The following is a 17,379-nucleotide window of genomic DNA, read 5'->3' on the forward strand; positions in this document are numbered from 1 at the left end:
AGCTGAACGAATAGACTTGACCTGAAATTTGGGCAACCTACTTATAATTTCTAAGGAATTAGAGCCTTATAAACTGGTGTCATTTGTGACCAGTTTCATGTAGGATTGTGAGTAGTTACTCCTTGCATAACATGTATCATCAATTTGCACGTATATGAAATTCAATTGCTTTTTGCCTTCATACATTCGGGTTAGTGGTTGGTGTCACATGCAGGGAGGTGCTTACATTTTCCCTTTCTTTCATTTTTACCCATTAAACTCCACATTAGCCAAATTTGCCTGTTGACCCTTAGCTACATTCCAAATTTGCTTTGCCTTGTCAAGCTAGTTTAGATTGTTCTGCGGTATATTGTCTATTGTATCAAGTTTGGCTTGCATCTATTGATTCGGAGTTGGTAACTTATGAAGAAAAGGAGGATGATGAAAAAGACGTGAAAAAAGAAAAAAAAAGAAGTTGAAAAAAAAAAGGAATTCGAAAATGAAAAAGAGAAAAAAAAAATTCGAAAAAGAAGAAAAGAAAAAACCGAAAAAAATAGAAAAAGAAAAAAAAATTCGAGAAAAAAAAATGTTGTTTGTTTATGAGTCGGTTTCTGCTCCTATGTTCTATCTTATATCATATGAGGAGTTTTTGCAGTTCGGTTTGGTGAGTTTTATGCCAAATGAAGGGCATTGTGCTTATTTCATAATTGAGTTGGAAATGGATGTTGTCATATGGTTCTGTTTAGGTACTAGCTTGATCGCCTATACCTCCACATTTCCATAAAATGTTTTGCCTTTTCTTACCCATTGCCGCACTTTACCATATTTTTGTAAGCCCTCGGCTGTGACAGGACCTTATTTGGTTGGAATGTGTGTACGGTAGCTAGAATTGTCTATCATATTAGTTGCATGCATGTTTATGTGGGTCGTAGTCTAGGTGAGCGACTATTTGTCTTTCTCTCTTACATATATATGTTCACCCTTTGCTTCATGAGGGAAGAGTGACCCGTGAGAGTCCATTATTAAAGGTCTTGCAAGGTCGACGGTTCAGCTTTATTATAAACATCCTATAACTCGTTTGCATTTGACTGTTTAGCTATAAGTGTTAGTTTGTTTGCATTAAATTGGCTTAAGTGGGCGTTTGTAGCTAGTTCTGAGTTATCTTTCCCGTTCCTTTAGTTGCATTTTAGTTTACTCGAGGACGAGTAAAGGTTTGGTTTGGGGAGATTTGATACGTGCATTTTATATAGTCTTATTAGCCTATTTTATGCACGTATTTCTATGCTTTTATCGTGGTTTTATGCTACGAAATGCCCCGAATATGCTACTTTGGTGTATTTTGTCTTAATTGCAGGAATGGACCATAAAGTAGTGAAATCAAGCCATTTACCGCTCGTTCTGCATGCATTTGGAGGAAGAGTAGGTTTGAAGCGGGAATTATAGCTGTCTTGGGATGCGTAAAGCCATTTCGAGAGCTAAAAGGACAAGTCAAAGTCAAACTAACGTGAATTATAAGCTGCTGAAGTCAAGATCCACTCGATCGAGTGCTTTTCTAGTCGATCGAGTGGTTTTAGGATGAATAAATAGTCGATCGACCAGTTCAATAATAGCTTTTAGTCGATCGAGTAACTATCTTGGTCGATCGAGCGGTTTTTGGCTGAGTTTGCTCGATCGAGTGGTTTTATTCCACTCGATCGAGTGGTTTTATTCCACTCGATTGAGTGGATTTGTCTACGGGCTGGGCTTTTTAGGTTTAATTCCGTCAATTAGGTTAATGATTCCTATTTTCTTATAAATAGGAAGTTAGTATGTCATTGTAAACTCGCTCCCCTTTTCATCTGACACTGTCAGACGTGCTTCTCCTCTCTAATTATTCTGGACACTTTGTTACTGTTACTTTCTACTGTTACTTTCTTCCGGATCTAATTCAGTATTTCTTTCTTCCCTTTTCTCTCTTTAATTCAATGTTTATTGTTTCTTCTTCTTCTTTATTTCTTGTTCTTACTTATTCCATGTCTAGCTAATTCCCCTTAGTATGTTAGGATTAGGGAAGCCGTGGTAGCGATATGATAGGGCCAACTTGATTAGATTAGTCTTGCGATAAGAATTGTATTAGGCAATATAATTGTTATTAGGTTGAATGAATGCATGCAGGAGACCATTTATCTAGTTAACCCCGACCTGGATCGAAAGATTGGAAGGGAAGGCTTGCTTTATTACAATGGGTGATACCTAATTAGGGCGAAAGCTAAGTTAGGAGACCCTAGGGCGGTTCAAGGACCGAAAGGTGATGACCATAGCTCTTCTTATCAATAGTTTAATTGACTCAGTTGACCCGTTAGTGTAGCTGCCACGGTAGACCGACCCCTAGCATATTCCCTTCTCTTACTGTTAATTTCTCGCATTCTTTTCCCTCTCGCTTTAGTCTCTTTAGTTTAATCAAAACATTTCAAACCCCCATTAGTGACACTAGACAGATAAAATAGACAAGTAGATAGTAAACCGCCTTCCTGTGGAGATCGACCCTACTTACCGCTGACTTCTGTTAGTAGTACTTAGGTATTTTTTTTTGGTACGAAACGACCGTATCACGGGTGGTGGCCGGAGTGAGATTGGTCACGGTGGTGTGAAGGGTGGTGGGTTGTAGCGTGTTTGAGTCGGGTTTTGGGTAGTTGTATAAGACGGGTTTAATTTGTGTATAAGTATTCAATTAGTATAATTATACGTATTGGTATAAATAGATTGGTATGTTTATATGTATTTGAATTATTATCGTATTTTAGGAAATGGGTTTTGTGAGACGGTTTTACAAGACGGGCCTAGCTTGTGTGACGGTTTGCTTATGCGGATTTGCTGTGAGGTAGGTTTATCCTACGCAGTTTTCATTGTTGCATTTATTTATAAAATGAGTCTTTTATCATTCATTTGCATTGAGTGAGTCGGTATTTGGCATGTTATATGGTATATCGTATTTGTTGTGTTGTCTTGTGTGTCGGAGGACATGGCGGTTTGATTGGTTACTTGTTTTGGAGACGTAAGACGGTTTGGAGGCCGTCTGCGCTTATGTCGCCTCTTGGAGCTTCCCCTTCAGGAGGGATGTGCACATTAATGGCTTGAGTTATGAAGGGACTCGTGTGGTTGAGGCACGACGTCTGGCAGGGGATCCGGTAGACTTCTGGACCCGGTACGTCTGGGCGTGTCCCGGTACCTGTTTGTGATTGTTGGTATGTCTGGGCGTGTCCCGGTACCAGTGTTGTTATCGGTATGTGTGGGCGTGTCCCGGTACCAGTGTGGTTGTCGGTATGTCTGGGCGCGTCTCGGTACCGTGGTGGTGGTGGTTGATGGTGGTTCATTCATATCATAGTCATGTTGTATGTTCACACACTCGAGTCGTGTCACACTTTATTTATTTAATGACTCTGACGTTTGTGTGTCTATGCATTGTCACCAATCTCTTTTGGGGTGGCCTATGTCGATCCATATGATATCCTTTGGTCATATGGGGAGCTGGTTAAGTATAGGTTGTTTGGATAGTACGCGGGAGACAGGACGATCTTGATGAGTCACGAGACGAGTCTAGTTGGCTAGAAGAGTATAGATGTCACGGGTTGTACTTTATTCATTTGTTTACGTTTATGTAATTCAGTAAACATTATATTTATTTATAAAATGTTCTTTGATTGGAGTTTTGAAACACTACCTCGGGAAACCGAGATGGTAACACTCCAATTATCTTTGGTTGATGTAGCAGGTAGGGACGGGCGGATTGGGGAGGAGACGGGCGGATTTTCATCCAGTGAAAAATTTAGAATCCGCTTGGGTCTGGAGACGGGCGACTTGAAGACAAGACGGGCGGATTTTTGCCTGGCTCGCTCGTCTTGAGTTTGGGATGGGATGATTGTCGTCCAGTGCAAAATTTAACAATTGAAAGCTCCTTCAGGACCCACGACTTAAGCAAAGGTCGAGCGACCTGAGCAGTGGGACGCTCGAGCTGGTGTCGGGCCAGGCAGATTCTTCTCCAGAGCAAAATTTCACGTTGTGCCTCTTTCCCAGTCCCTACGAGCTCCGGTCTGCACATGGGGATCTTTGCCCCGCATTAGTTTTTCTTCAATTCTTCATTATTTCGATATGGGTTGCATTACAAAGGCTTGATTAGCCTAGGCATGAGCTTCCCCGCACTTGATCATCAAACACTACACATTTGAAGCACATTAAAATCTCTCCCTCACTTGCTCTCATGTTACACAAATTTGTCAAACAAAGCATGTAAAATGCAATGCAAAAATTGAGTAATGTACAAGTTAAATGAAATGCAAGTTAAGAGGTTAGAATATTTACAAATGGTGGTTTAGGGAGGACTCCACCAAACTCTCCTTCTTTTGAGAGGTGTCAAGGGGGCAAAGCCAAAGCGTTGTTGATGTTGCTCAACACCTTGTAGAAGTAGTCAAAGGCTTGTTCATTTTCATGATAAAGGTCTTGCATAGACCCTTGCACATTGTTGTCTTCATTGTTGTAATCCGAGTCAAAGTATTGACAAGGATCTATCAAGCCTTGGTCTAAAATCATAGCATTCCCAATGTAGGGATTAACCAATCCCTCAAATTCATTGTCCCATAGACCATACACTTCATTTGCTTTTCCCCCTATGTTGGGTGGATCATGAGTTCACAAGAGAAACTCTCCTTCCTTGTTATCATGGCCAATGAGGCCTTCATCTATACTTGTCATGGGTGAGCTTTGCAAGCTCTCATTCTTGTTATGAAAAATTCCATGCTCTCCGAATAGAGCCATTTCAACATCATCAATATCTTTCTTCCAATTGGGCGGTGTGTCTTTGCCCTTCTCTTTGAGATTTGTTTCTTTCCCTTGTTCTTTGAACGAAGGTTCCATCTTCCTCTTGTCATCCGCCCGAGTATAGTGATCAACCATAAAGCATGGCTCAAACAAGTTGGGAGCTCTCATAGTCTTATGAAGATCGAAGGTGATTGTTTCATCACCTACTTCAAGTGTGAGCTCTCCATGTTTCACATCGATCACCGTTCCTGTAATACTCCGTATTTTGATAATAATTTATGAACGTAATTTATGTAAATTAATAATTGATTAAATGACATTTCTAATTTCTAATAATAAATACAAGTAAGACGTTAATTAAATTATAAATTAATAATTCGGGTCGGGAATTGGGTTTAGCTAATATTTAGCATTGGGCAGTGTACTATTGTTTATTGGACCGAACTTATTAAGTTGGTATGAGTGTAATCGGGATTTGTATCGGAAATTAATAATAATATAATGTGGAAATAATAATATATAAAGGTAATAATAATTATGTTAATAATTATCCTAATAATATTTGTGTATGGCAATAATTAAATTAGTAAAAGAGATATGTGGTAATCCTATTCTTATGGTAAGACTAATATATTATAATAATTATATAATATATGATGATGATAATAATAATAATAATAATAATAATAATAATAATAATAATAATAATAATAATAATAATAATAATAATAATAATAATAATAATAATAATAATAATAATAATAGGCAAATCGTATAATAATTAGAATAATGAAATAGTTCTTAGTTTCCTAATCAATGTCATATGCTCTATAATTCGGGACTATAAATACACAATAATCTGAAAAATAATTTATAAAATAATAAGGAAGAAATCTAAAGGAAAGAAGAAATGAATTAAAGAAGAGAAAAGCAAAGGAATTAAAATTTATTATCGCCTCAAGGTAATACTTTGAACCGTCTCATGTATACTCTTTGCTATGCTATAACTTGTAAACTAGACCACCATAGATCAGGCCGTAAATACCGTTGTGACCGTGGATGACCAAGGATCACCGTTGACCTTATTTGACCACCATTGACCGATGGGAGAAGGGTGTTTCAAGGCGGTTTTCGTGGGTGGTTGGGGTATGCTAGCAGTATGTGTTTTACACGAGTTTGGACCCTTATTCGGGACGTGACTCACATGGGCTTGGTAGGGATGGGTCAGGGTGGTTGGTTCGACTATATTAGTGGGTGTTGGGGTGGTAAGGATGGTGGTTTGCGCAGGTGGTTGGCCGGAATTCGCGAAAAAGGGGATTAATGCGTGTTGTGTTAAGACCTCTTAAGACGGATTTTACCCTTATTGTTGTGGCCTAATTTGAGAGGCTTAGGGGTGGCTGTGTCGAGGGTAGATAGGAGAGTTGGATGGCGATTAGTGGTGGTAGTAAGGGTGGCATTTGTGGTGTTTTATGGGGTGGTTTTCAGGGTTGTACGGGCTGCAAGAGTGTTACTTGATAATGTTGTTAGGGTGCGTTGTTGGTGTTGTGGGAGTCGTATAGTGGTTGTCGTAGTATGGGGTGGTGGCCTTGGCCACCATAGCAAGGAGGGGGTGATGGTGACTCGCGGGGATGGTGGTTTGTAGGGGTTAGTGGTGTGTGCCGTGGTGATTAAAGGGGTATAGGGACCGGTTATAGTCGGTTTTAGCTGTTTTGGTTGCTGTTGTTCGTGGGTTATTTTGGGGCTCGTTGGTGACTGGTGGTGGGTGTGAGAGCTGGCTGGAGTGAGGGTGAAGTACGGTGGTGGTGTTGGCCGTGGGTAGTGAGGGCGTTTAGGGGTTTTTTGGGACGGGTTTTGAAGGGGTGTGGACACGGTTATAAAACCGTGTATGGTTGGGTGTGTCACGTGTTAACATGGGGTTTGAGTTTTGTAAATTGGGTTGACTTATTTAGTTTTAAGACGGGTTTTTATTTGGGTGACTCGGGTTTGTAATTGGGTCGGGTTTTAATATCGTGACCTTTAATAAATATAATAAATAATTATTTTGAATAAGTAAATAAAAGGAATAAATAAATAATTAAATTAAATTGAATTATGATATTTTGATTAGGTGACGGTTGTGAAGAATTATAATCGGATTGCTTTAATTATTTGGATTGCTTAAGTTGCTTAATTGGAATCGCTTGCCAGGTAGGGATAATCCTACTCAACTCGACTTTTAATTATCTATGTTTGGTATGGTGGATTACTTACATTAAAGTGAATTGATCGTATGTGAATTGTATAGATTGAAATTATCGTAATTGTTGGAAGGGAGAATTATGTTGTATATGTTGATTGATCATATCGTAATTGTTCGGAGGGTGAATTATATTTACTTGTGTTGGCTAATATTAATAGTATTGAAGAGGTGATTTGAATTACTATCGTTGGTTGGAATGTGATTATTGTGAAAAGCTGTGCGTAGTCAGTTGTACGTTGTTGAGGGAGTTTGTACACTGGGGTGATGGTAATATGTACGTTGTGAGGGAGGGGTACTATTACATAATTGCAGTACGTTGTTAAGGGAGGGGTACAAAAGTAATGTGAGCACGTTGTTAAGGGAGTTGTGCTAAGTAAAGGAAAGGAGCACGTTGTCAGGGGGTTGTGCAATGAAAGTGAATTGAATTGGATTGATAATTGTATGTTCTTGTTGTTTAGTTTTATTCCTACTCAACCTCGTGGTTGACTGTGTATTCGTGAACACCTGCGGTGAACCGTTTTATGGGGAGCTGATTTGATAGGTACCAAAGATTAGCTGACTTGGGAGCATTGGGATGAGAGCCAAACTTGGAACCGTAGATGAAGTCTAGATCACATAGAATAATTATATAACTTTATTTATTTCCGCTGCGAGTTGTATTTATTTTTATATTAAGTTTTAGTTGATTAAAATTGTAAAACTTATGTAATCATTAAAGTTTTTATTTCAAGTACTTTGGTGAGTTGGACTTTGTTATCTACTACCTCGGGAAACCGAGATGGTAACAGTCCTATTTATTTGGGAATGTCTAGCTAAAGGCTACCGAATAAATGGGGGTGTTACAAAGTGGTATCAGAGCAAAACGATCCTCAGGCCTAACCAATGAATAAATAATGAACGTAGGGTGTGTCTAAATAAAATGAACCCCGGGTAGAAACTGTTAGGAGCCCCTCTTAGTACCGTTAGGAAAGCGCGCCTAATTTGTACCTTGGCCCTTTGGTCGGACTCTCGAGGAGGTTTAGTTTTCGGTACTTGTCGTTAGGAGAACCTAGACCAAAACACAATTTATAACTTCACAAACAACTCTACAATTAGTAAAGAGACAAGTAAAGGTCGGATCCCAAGGGACGGGAATTGAGATGAGATTTTCTATTGCAACTAGTGATGTCTAAGGGTGTCACAATTTGGGGTTTGAAGTAGAACATCACTAAACTAAATAGCAATAAAAGTAAACAAGCAAGATGAATTGAAAGGGATGTAAACAATTGATAAAAGGCACTAGGGTGTCATGGGGTCATACGGGATTCATGGGAATTGATCATACAAACATATTCTCAAATTATAAGCAAGCAATTATTGTTGTGATAGATCGAGTTGGTTTATATCTTACAATCCTAGGAAAGTTTGGGTCCCGGAGCCGAATCGATTAGATTGTACAACACCTACAAGTCGACTTAATCTTCCCTACTCAACTATATGCATGGTCTAATGAGACTCGAGTTGGTTTATGTCTTACAAGTCTCATTGAAAAGATAGGTGATGGGTAAAAAATGCAAGGATTCATAGGCTCGCATTTCATCAAACATAACATGTGCATAAGTTGAGATCACAACAAGCAAGCAAATAAACTATGAAAACATATTAATTTAAGCATGAATCATCCTCCATGTTGGTTTCCCCTAATTACCCATTAACCCTAGCTAAGGAAACTACTAACTCATTATCATGTTGAACATGCTAGCAAGGTTGTCAATTATACCAACAAAGTAAAACATGATGAATAGATGAAAGTGATTAACAATAATTAAAAAGGGATTAAGAGAATTATACCTACTAATGATTCCAATAATAAAGCAAAGAATAATAGAAGTACTTGATGATAGATTGGAAAGTTGTCAATCTCCCAATAATAACCCAAATAGTCTTCAATTACCCAAAACAAGGGATGAACAAGAGAGAGATTAAGGAAATGAAACTTGTATTAGAACTTGATTAAATGTTGATTACAAGATTAAAGAGAGGTTTGATTGATATTAACTACACTAAAGATTGCTAAGAAGAACCTGCTCTTCTAATTAGACTAATGAGGTATTTATAGTGGGGATTAGTTACATAATTAGGGTTTACTAAGGGCTTAAATGACGATTAAGTCCTTGAGGAATCGCCGGTCTCTAGGGAGACTCCGGTCTCCTTTTCGCCGGTCTTAGAAAAATATGCGCATCCTTCCTTGAAGCTTGTAGAAGACGAAAAGGATGTAAGGGAATCCGGGCGTCCAGGGCACGGGACGAGCGGATTTGGGTGATTCTGGACGGGCGTCCAGAAGGGGAAGACGGGCGGATTCTGGGGGTTTTGCACGGGCGTCTTGTGGAGGAAGACGCTCGGATTGTGGGTGATGGAAAGGCGTCTTGAGGACAATCCGCCCGGATTGTCTTACAGCTTCTTTCCTTCATCTTTTCTTCCATTTTCTTCATAAAATCCTTGGGGATTTCCTCGGGGATGCAAGGATCTTTTCTCATTATTGCCCATCTACTATAGTATGTACAAAGGCCTTCTAATCTTGTCTTCTCTTTGATGCTTGGTTATTGAATTCAATCAATTTAGCCTCATTTTGCCATGAAAATGCAAGGTTTGCACTCCTTTCCTACCAAGGACATAAAACCTCAAAGAATATGCAAAACAAAGGACTAAAGACAATAAATGACCCAAATATGCACTAAAAAGCATGGGAACAAGGCTAATTCGGGGACTAAATATGCTCTAATTATGGTCACATCAAATATCCCCAAACCGAACCTTTGCTCGTCCCGAGTAAAGAGGTGACAAAGACTAGGACCATTATTTAAACAAACCTAATAGCATAGCCGATATGAGACAATTAGTGGGTCTCACTCCGCCCCTTCAACTCACAACAAGACAACCATGAGGTAGGATACCTTCTTGCAAGGCAAGGTGGGTCTTGCCAAAATGGCGATACATCCAAACATTAAGCACACAAAGTCAAATAAAGGATGCATCTACAAAAGAATAGCCACTTTCCTCATCTAAGTGGCGGAAATTATCTACAAGGGAAGCAATTCAAGGGTACACACTCCTTCATAGATGCAATTTCTCAAACTACTAATCCTATAAGGATACCATCAAATCACCTCCAAGTTGTGTCAAGCTAGGGTACCTTTTCCCTCAATCGTTAAATGCTTTTGTCAAGAATAGACTCCTTATGGTGTTAAAAACACTGGAGGATCGCGGAATTCCCCCTCTTGCCTAGACAAGAAGAAGGGTCGTCCCCTCTCTACCATGCACAAAAATGGATACGATGAATAAAGGGATCGATAGTATTTGAGTTTCACTTTGGGAGTTTGCTTTGTTGATGTCCCCCCCCCCCCCCCCCCCCCCAATTTCTTGTGGCATATAACATTTGAGAACACTTTCTTGCCATTTCTTTTTGATTTTTGGCATTTCAACACTTGACAACTTTCAACTTTTCTTTGCATTTCTTTTGAACATTTTCAAAGTCACCCCATATGTAGTGAGGGTGCCTTATATTTGAAGCATAGGAGTTCTATTTTTGCTCCTCTTTTCATTTGATGGATTTTGCAAACTTTCTTTCACATTTCATTTCATTGAACTCAAATTGATTTCTTTTTGTGCCCATTCCCTTTGATGACAAAAATGTGGTAGATCATGGATGAATGATGCATGGTTTCAAGGGTCACCTTGGAATAAACGGTAAACAAGAAGTTATCACACCACAAGGTACTCTTGACTAGGCCTTAAACCATGGGTCAAAGGATACTAGCATGACACATCCTGGGGTGTTTTACAAGTATTCTAACAAGCAAATTCTTAAGACGAAAAAGCATGTACTAGGGCCTATATACACTTGTCAAGCTTTCCAAGTAGACGGTTTCGCAAAATTTTCTAACATGCAAACTACATGCCATGATGCAACTAGAATATAAACATCCAAATGCAAATGATTCTACCAACTAATATGACATATAAACTAAATGCAAGTCCTAAGTTCACATTGTTATACCGCATCAATCAAAATAAAGTCACATAGTCATTAACATAGAGAGGAAAAAGGAGATTGGAAAGATCATACCATGCGGTCTTCAATATCCTCATGTCTCGGATGTGGCGTAGTCATTCAATGTGAACAAGGATAAAGCAAACACAATATATATACCAATATATACAATTCTACACTACAAAGGAAATGCACTTCTTTTTGGATTTTCAAAATTTTTTTTCAATTTTTTTTTGATTTTTTCGAATTTTTGAATAAAAGTTAAGTTAGAATTCCCCATCCCCACATTAATATGGGCATTGTCCTCAATGGCCAAAATGATGGGAAATTATGCAAGCATGATGCATGAATTCTACACTAAATGCAAGTTATACTAATCTACACTACATGATACATGGGTTTTTTTTGTTTATGACGGAGAGCGTAATTTATATTACTTCCCGTTGCGTATGCATGTACTTCCCCAAACCGAGATAAACATTATTTCTAATGTCCTAAAGTTGGGGGTAGTTCATGCACACAAGATGCAATGCATGAAACTAAATTTGTCATTTTGGATTTTCAAAAGTGGGAACAATAAAATTAGAACACCTCCATGGGGCCGAGGTGTTAGTTCTCTATGTTGCTAGGACTCTCCAACCATGATCAAGATAAAGTAAATAAAACAAAGAAAGAAGTAGACAAACCTCAAGAGGCTAGGAGCCTCCAAAGCTTGCTAGTCTTCCACCATATCATCATTGTCATCATCTTCCTCAATAGAAGTGGACTCATCACCACTTCCCTCTTCACTTCCTTGCTCACTTCCTTCATCACTTTCCTCATCATCTTCATTGGCCTTTTCTTCTTCATTTACCTCTTCAATAATGTCCTCATCATCAACAACCTCATCACCGACAACCTCATCACCGACAACCTCATCGTCACCCGGTCTTTCACCCCTAGATGCACTTGGAAAGAAAACTTCCCTATCCGCCCAACTAGGCAAGGACATGAAGGATCAAGTAGTCCTTTCCTAGATAAATGAAGAAGGGGTGGATATTGGGCCAAGTATGCATCTTCCCGATTCTTATAAGCTTGTTTGTGCATCTCTTGCATAAGTAGAGTCATGTAGTCATTGCCCACTTCAACACCTTCGGGTTTGAACTCTTGATATTTGAATGGGTAGGGTGGTGTGACAATGGAGGAGGGGGCATTTCAATTTCACCCCTTTGTTGACGGATGATGTATTCGGCTTCCTTTGAGAGGGGAAAAAGGTAGTTTGTTCTATGAACACTCAAGCGGCATATCTTGGAAGGCAAAGTAAAAGATCTAGCATCATTGGTGAGCCACTCATATTTGGTGTCAAGAGGGTTATGCTTGACCCACTTGTACTTGATAATCATGGCATCCATGTCAATGAGATGACCCCCTCTTTTCGCCACATACTTGCTATCCTTGTTGAAATTCGGATCAAAGTATTTGGCCAAGAGAGTAACTAGACCTCCATTTACGATAAAACCGATGCCTTCCTTTCCACAATCAACATTAAGCCATCTTTCCACCAAAAGCCTTAAAGCATTGTAAGGCTTGGTGAATTCCCTTCCAATATTTAAGGCCGACTCAAGTAGAACACAATCGAGTTTGGTAAAGTGGTTAGTGTCTTTTCTTGCAATGATAGTATTCCCGATGACCTTGTGCCACACTCTAATGCCTGGATGGTGGACTAAAAGAGCGCGACAAGCATGATAGTTCTCAAATTTCTTCCCGGAAATCTCCTCCCAAAGAGGAGCGGGGTCATATTTTTCGGGCTTCTTGTAATAACGAGGTGTATCACTGAGACCTAATGCTTTACTCAAAACATCAAAGGTGATGCGCCTATTCACATTGGCAAGGCGAAACTCGATTTATTCTCTAGTCTCTACCTTAGTCACTTTCAATGAACTCAAGAATTCCAAGGTAAGGGAGGGGTATGTCAATTCTCTTGTAGTAAACAATTTTCCCAACCCCATGGCTTCAAAGAAGGCTTTTGTTTGCTCAAGGACACCCAATTTGTTAAAGGCATCTTCACATATGAATTTGGTGGGTAGAAAGGATTTCCTAGCATACTTGGCAAATGTATCCCTATGGGAGTTAGAAATGAAAATTACCTCCGGATAGTTTGATAATTGAGCAATTTCCGGAGTTGATGATGTTGTTGCTTCCAAGGGAGGATTTTGTTGTTGTTGAACTTCCAAGTTTGCACTAGCAACCACCATAGCCAATGAGGCTTTCTTTGCTTGAAGGCATTGTTGCCTTTTTGAGAGTGCCTTTGCCTTAAGTGCCTTTGTTGATCCTTTTGTTCTTGTCATTGATTATTATACCAAGAAAAGATTGAAAATCTTCAATTTTCAATTATACCCAAATCGATTTTAAGATGAAAGGCTTTGCCTTTGTATTTCAAAAATCGACTCAAAGGTTGAAGATTTTGGTGCTTGGATTGATTGTTGTTGGAAAAGTAAAGGAGTGATTAATTGTTGTTGAAAGAAAGTTTGGATTTAATTTTGTTGAATTTGGTTGAGGAAATCTTGTTTTTGTGATGGAGAGGATGAGAGTTTTGGGGTTTTGGTAGTGTTTTGAATGAATGAATGAAGAAATGAATGTGGGAGGGGTATTTAAAAACACCCGAAAATTTTGAAACTGCAGGGGAAGACGGGCGTTTTTCCTTCGGGACGCTCGGATTCTGCCTATTCTGGGTTCAGGAATTCTCGCCTAAAGACGGGCGTCTTTCAGCTGGGACGCTCGGATTCTTCGACTGTGGGACGAGCGGATTCTTTCAAAGACGAGCGGATTTTGTTACAGCAAGTTTTCTTATTTTGCACTGGCAAAAAGACGGGCGTCTTTCTGCAAAGACGAGCGGATTCATTAAGACGAGCGTCTTCTCTACTGGGACGCTCGGATTCTTCAACAGTCCCAAATTTTCAAATTTTCAGCTAAATTGGACGACCGGATTCTACAAAAGACACTCGGATTCCCTAAAAACGAGCGGAATCCCCTGAAGGACGCTCGGATTCTCCCTGGTCTACCCGGATTCATTTCCATCCGTGCACTTGCATATCCCGTGTCATTTTTCATTCTTCAAATCCCGTGTTCCTTATTGTAGGGGCACTACTAAGGCATGAATAGCCTAGGCAATTGCTATCCCCACACTAAGCTAAAGCACTACACATCAATTAAAATCATTAGTCCCTCCCTCACTTCTCTCAAAAATGATAATTATCTTGATCAAAGCATAAAAATCTAAAAATGACAAAAATGCAATGTAGGAATTAAAATGCAAGTTAGGGAGTTAGAAATATTTACAAATGGTGGTTTGGAGAGGACTCCACCAAACTCTTATCCTTAGTGAGATGTCATGGGGGCATGTCCAAGGTGTTGTTGATGTTACTCAACACCTTGAAGAAGTAGTCAAAAGCTTGTTCATTGTCATGATAAAGATCCTTAATAGATCTTTGCATTTGTTGTCCTTCGTGTTGGTCTTTATCGATATCATTACCAATGTAGGGACTGAAAATCCCTTCAAACTCATAGTCCCAAAGACCACAAACTTCATCTACTTGATCACTAAAGATCTCTTGAGTTGATAGAGACAACTCTCCCACATTCTTGTCTTGGCCAAGGAGGCCATCCTCTTCATTGCTTGACTTTGGTGAGCTTTTCAAGCTCTCTTTGTTACAATTCACTTGCTCTTTGAATGGAGCATCATCAACTTTCTTCTTCCATTGGAATTCCGACTTCTTCCTATCATCTTTTCGGCTATAATGATCAACCATAAAACATGGTTCATGCAAACGGGGAGCTCTCATGGTCTTGTCAAGATTGAAAGTTATGCTCTCATCTCCCACTTCTAGAGTGAGCTCTCCATGCTTTACATTAATCACTGCACCCGCGGTGTGCAAGAAAGGTCTTCCTAGAATGATCGGAATATTGGAGTCTTCTTCCATGTCAACTATAACAAAGTGCACCGGGATGAAAAATTTCCCAACTCTTACGGGAACATCTTCCCATATCCCTAATGGTGTCTTCGTTGATCTATCGGCCATTTGAAGTGTGATATTGGTGCATTTAAGCTCTCCACCTTTTACTCACCGAGTACGGCATAACACTCACACTGGCCCCTAGATCACATAAGGCTTTGTTGATCGTGGTGTCGCCAATGCTACACGGTATTGAGAAGCTTCCCGGATCTTTGAGTTTTGGAGGTGAACACCCTTGAAGTATTGCACTACTCACCTTTGTGAAGGCGATAGTCTCAATCTTCCGGATTGACTTCTTCTTCATGAGGATGTCTTTCATGTATTTTGCATAGGCCGGCACGTGATTGATTAATTCCGTAAAAGGAATCGAGACTTCTAAATTCTTCACAATCTCCACAAACTTTCCAAGTTGTTCATCAAATTTGGGCTTGGCTTGACGACTTGGAAAAGGAAGTCTAATCACAATGGGCTCCTTCTCCTTGGCCTTGTCTTCATTTTTCTTTGAAACTTCTTCTTTTGATGGTTCTCCCTCCTTGGAGTTTTGCACAATTTCTTTTTTGTCACTAGCTTCCACAACTTCATCCTCAACTTGCTCCTTTGGTGCTTCATATCTTGTACCACTTCTCAAGTGAATGGCACTAACCGTTTCATGTCTTGGGGGATTACTTTGAGGTGGTAATTGCCTCTTTTGTCTTTGTGAGTTTGAAGATGCTAGTTGAGTCAATTGGGTTTCCAACATTTTAGTATGGGCTAGGATGTTGTTGATGGTGATTTCCTTTGCTTGACTATCCTTTTGCATTTGAGTGAAAAACTCTTGTTGATTCTTTTGCATTTGGAAGACCGCTTTTTGAACATAAAAACCTTGGTCATTTTGTTGATTGTATGGAGTTTCATTTTGGTAACCTTGGTGTTGGTTGTAAAAGGTCTTTGATTTTGGTTTCTCATGGGAGGTGAGGTGTATGTTGGTTGAGGGTTTTGAACATTTTGGCTTTTGTATGAGAGATTTGGGTGGAATTTGGTGTTCTCATTGTAATAGTTGGAATAAGGGGTACCACTCTTGTATGCTTTAAAAGCATTCACTTGTTCATTTGTTCCCCTTCATTCACTTTGGTCATGTCCCAACGTTCCACAATTCTCACATATCCCACTTGGGATTGATGAAGATGCCGTCATGGCATTAACATGATGCTTTGGTGATTTTGAGGCTTCTTCAAGTCAAGCCATAGCTTTTTCAAACTTCAAATTGATGGTATCAATGTGAGCACTAAGTTGAGCACCCAATTGAGTAATAGAGTCCACTTCATGCTTTCCTCCTCTAGGCTTTCTTGCGAGGCCTACTATATTGTGAGTTATGGACCGCCATTTCCTCAATTTTCTTCCAAGTTTGATTGTCATCATCTTCGATGAACATTCCATTTGATCCCATGTTGAAAATATTTCTTGAGTCTTCATAAAGACCGTTCCAAAATTGTTGTACCAAGAACCACTCGCTAAGTCCATGGTGAGGACATGAGCGGCAAATTCCTTTAAATCGCTCCCAAGCTTCATACAAAGATTCTTCATCTCTTTGCTTAAAGCCCGTGATTTGAGCTCTTAGCATGTTAGTCTTTTCCGGTGGATAGAACTTTTTGTAGAAAGCTAGAGCCAATTTCTTCCAAGAATCAATTCCGAGAGTAGCCTTATCAAGGCCTTTCAACCATTGTTTCGCGGTGCCAATAAGAGAAAAAGGAAATAAGACCCATCGAATTTGGTCTTGAGTTACACTGGTTTGAGATATCGCATCACAAGAGTCACAAAAAGTCTCCATGTGAGAGTGAGGGTCTTCACTAGGCATCCCCCCAAATTGGCTTCTATCGACTAATTGGATAAATGCGGATTTGGCAATGAAATTTCCGGTTAAGTGTTGTGGTGTGGGAGTACCATTGGGTAGGTTCTCCTCGGTTGGCACGGAATGTGATGAAAACTTAGGCATTGTGGGTTGATTTTGTGTTGGGTTCTCCTCACCTTCTCTTGCAAAAGGGTTGATGAACTCAATAGTATTTGGTTGAATATCTACAACCTCACTAATACCTCTCAAAGTTCTCCTAGCAAGTCTTCTATTGGTTGTCAAAGTCCTTTCAATTTCGTGATCAAAGGGTAACAAATTACCTTGTGATCTTCTAGACATGCAAAATATCAAACAACACGAAAACAATTAGAACAAACCTTGAGGAGTTTTACTTCCCCAAGGCAAAGAAAGACACAACTAATAACAATATGAGAAAATCTAAATCAAGTTAACACCGTCCCCGGCAACGGCGCCATTTTTGGTCGGACTCTCGAGGAGGTTTAGTTTTCGGTACTTG

General features: G+C 39.5%; 1 non-coding gene across 1 annotated transcript; it reads left to right on the forward strand.

Moving 5' to 3' along the window:
* Positions 1 to 16,527: 16,527 nt before the first annotated feature.
* On the forward strand, positions 16,528 to 16,634 carry LOC141624399 (small nucleolar RNA R71). The gene has a single exon (XR_012534206.1). It is a non-coding gene; the product is annotated as a small nucleolar RNA R71 (small nucleolar RNA).
* Positions 16,635 to 17,379: the final 745 nt, after the last annotated feature.

This window comes from Silene latifolia, chromosome X, assembly GCF_048544455.1.
Source record: "Silene latifolia isolate original U9 population chromosome X, ASM4854445v1, whole genome shotgun sequence".
Classification (NCBI taxonomy): domain Eukaryota; kingdom Viridiplantae; phylum Streptophyta; class Magnoliopsida; order Caryophyllales; family Caryophyllaceae; genus Silene; species Silene latifolia.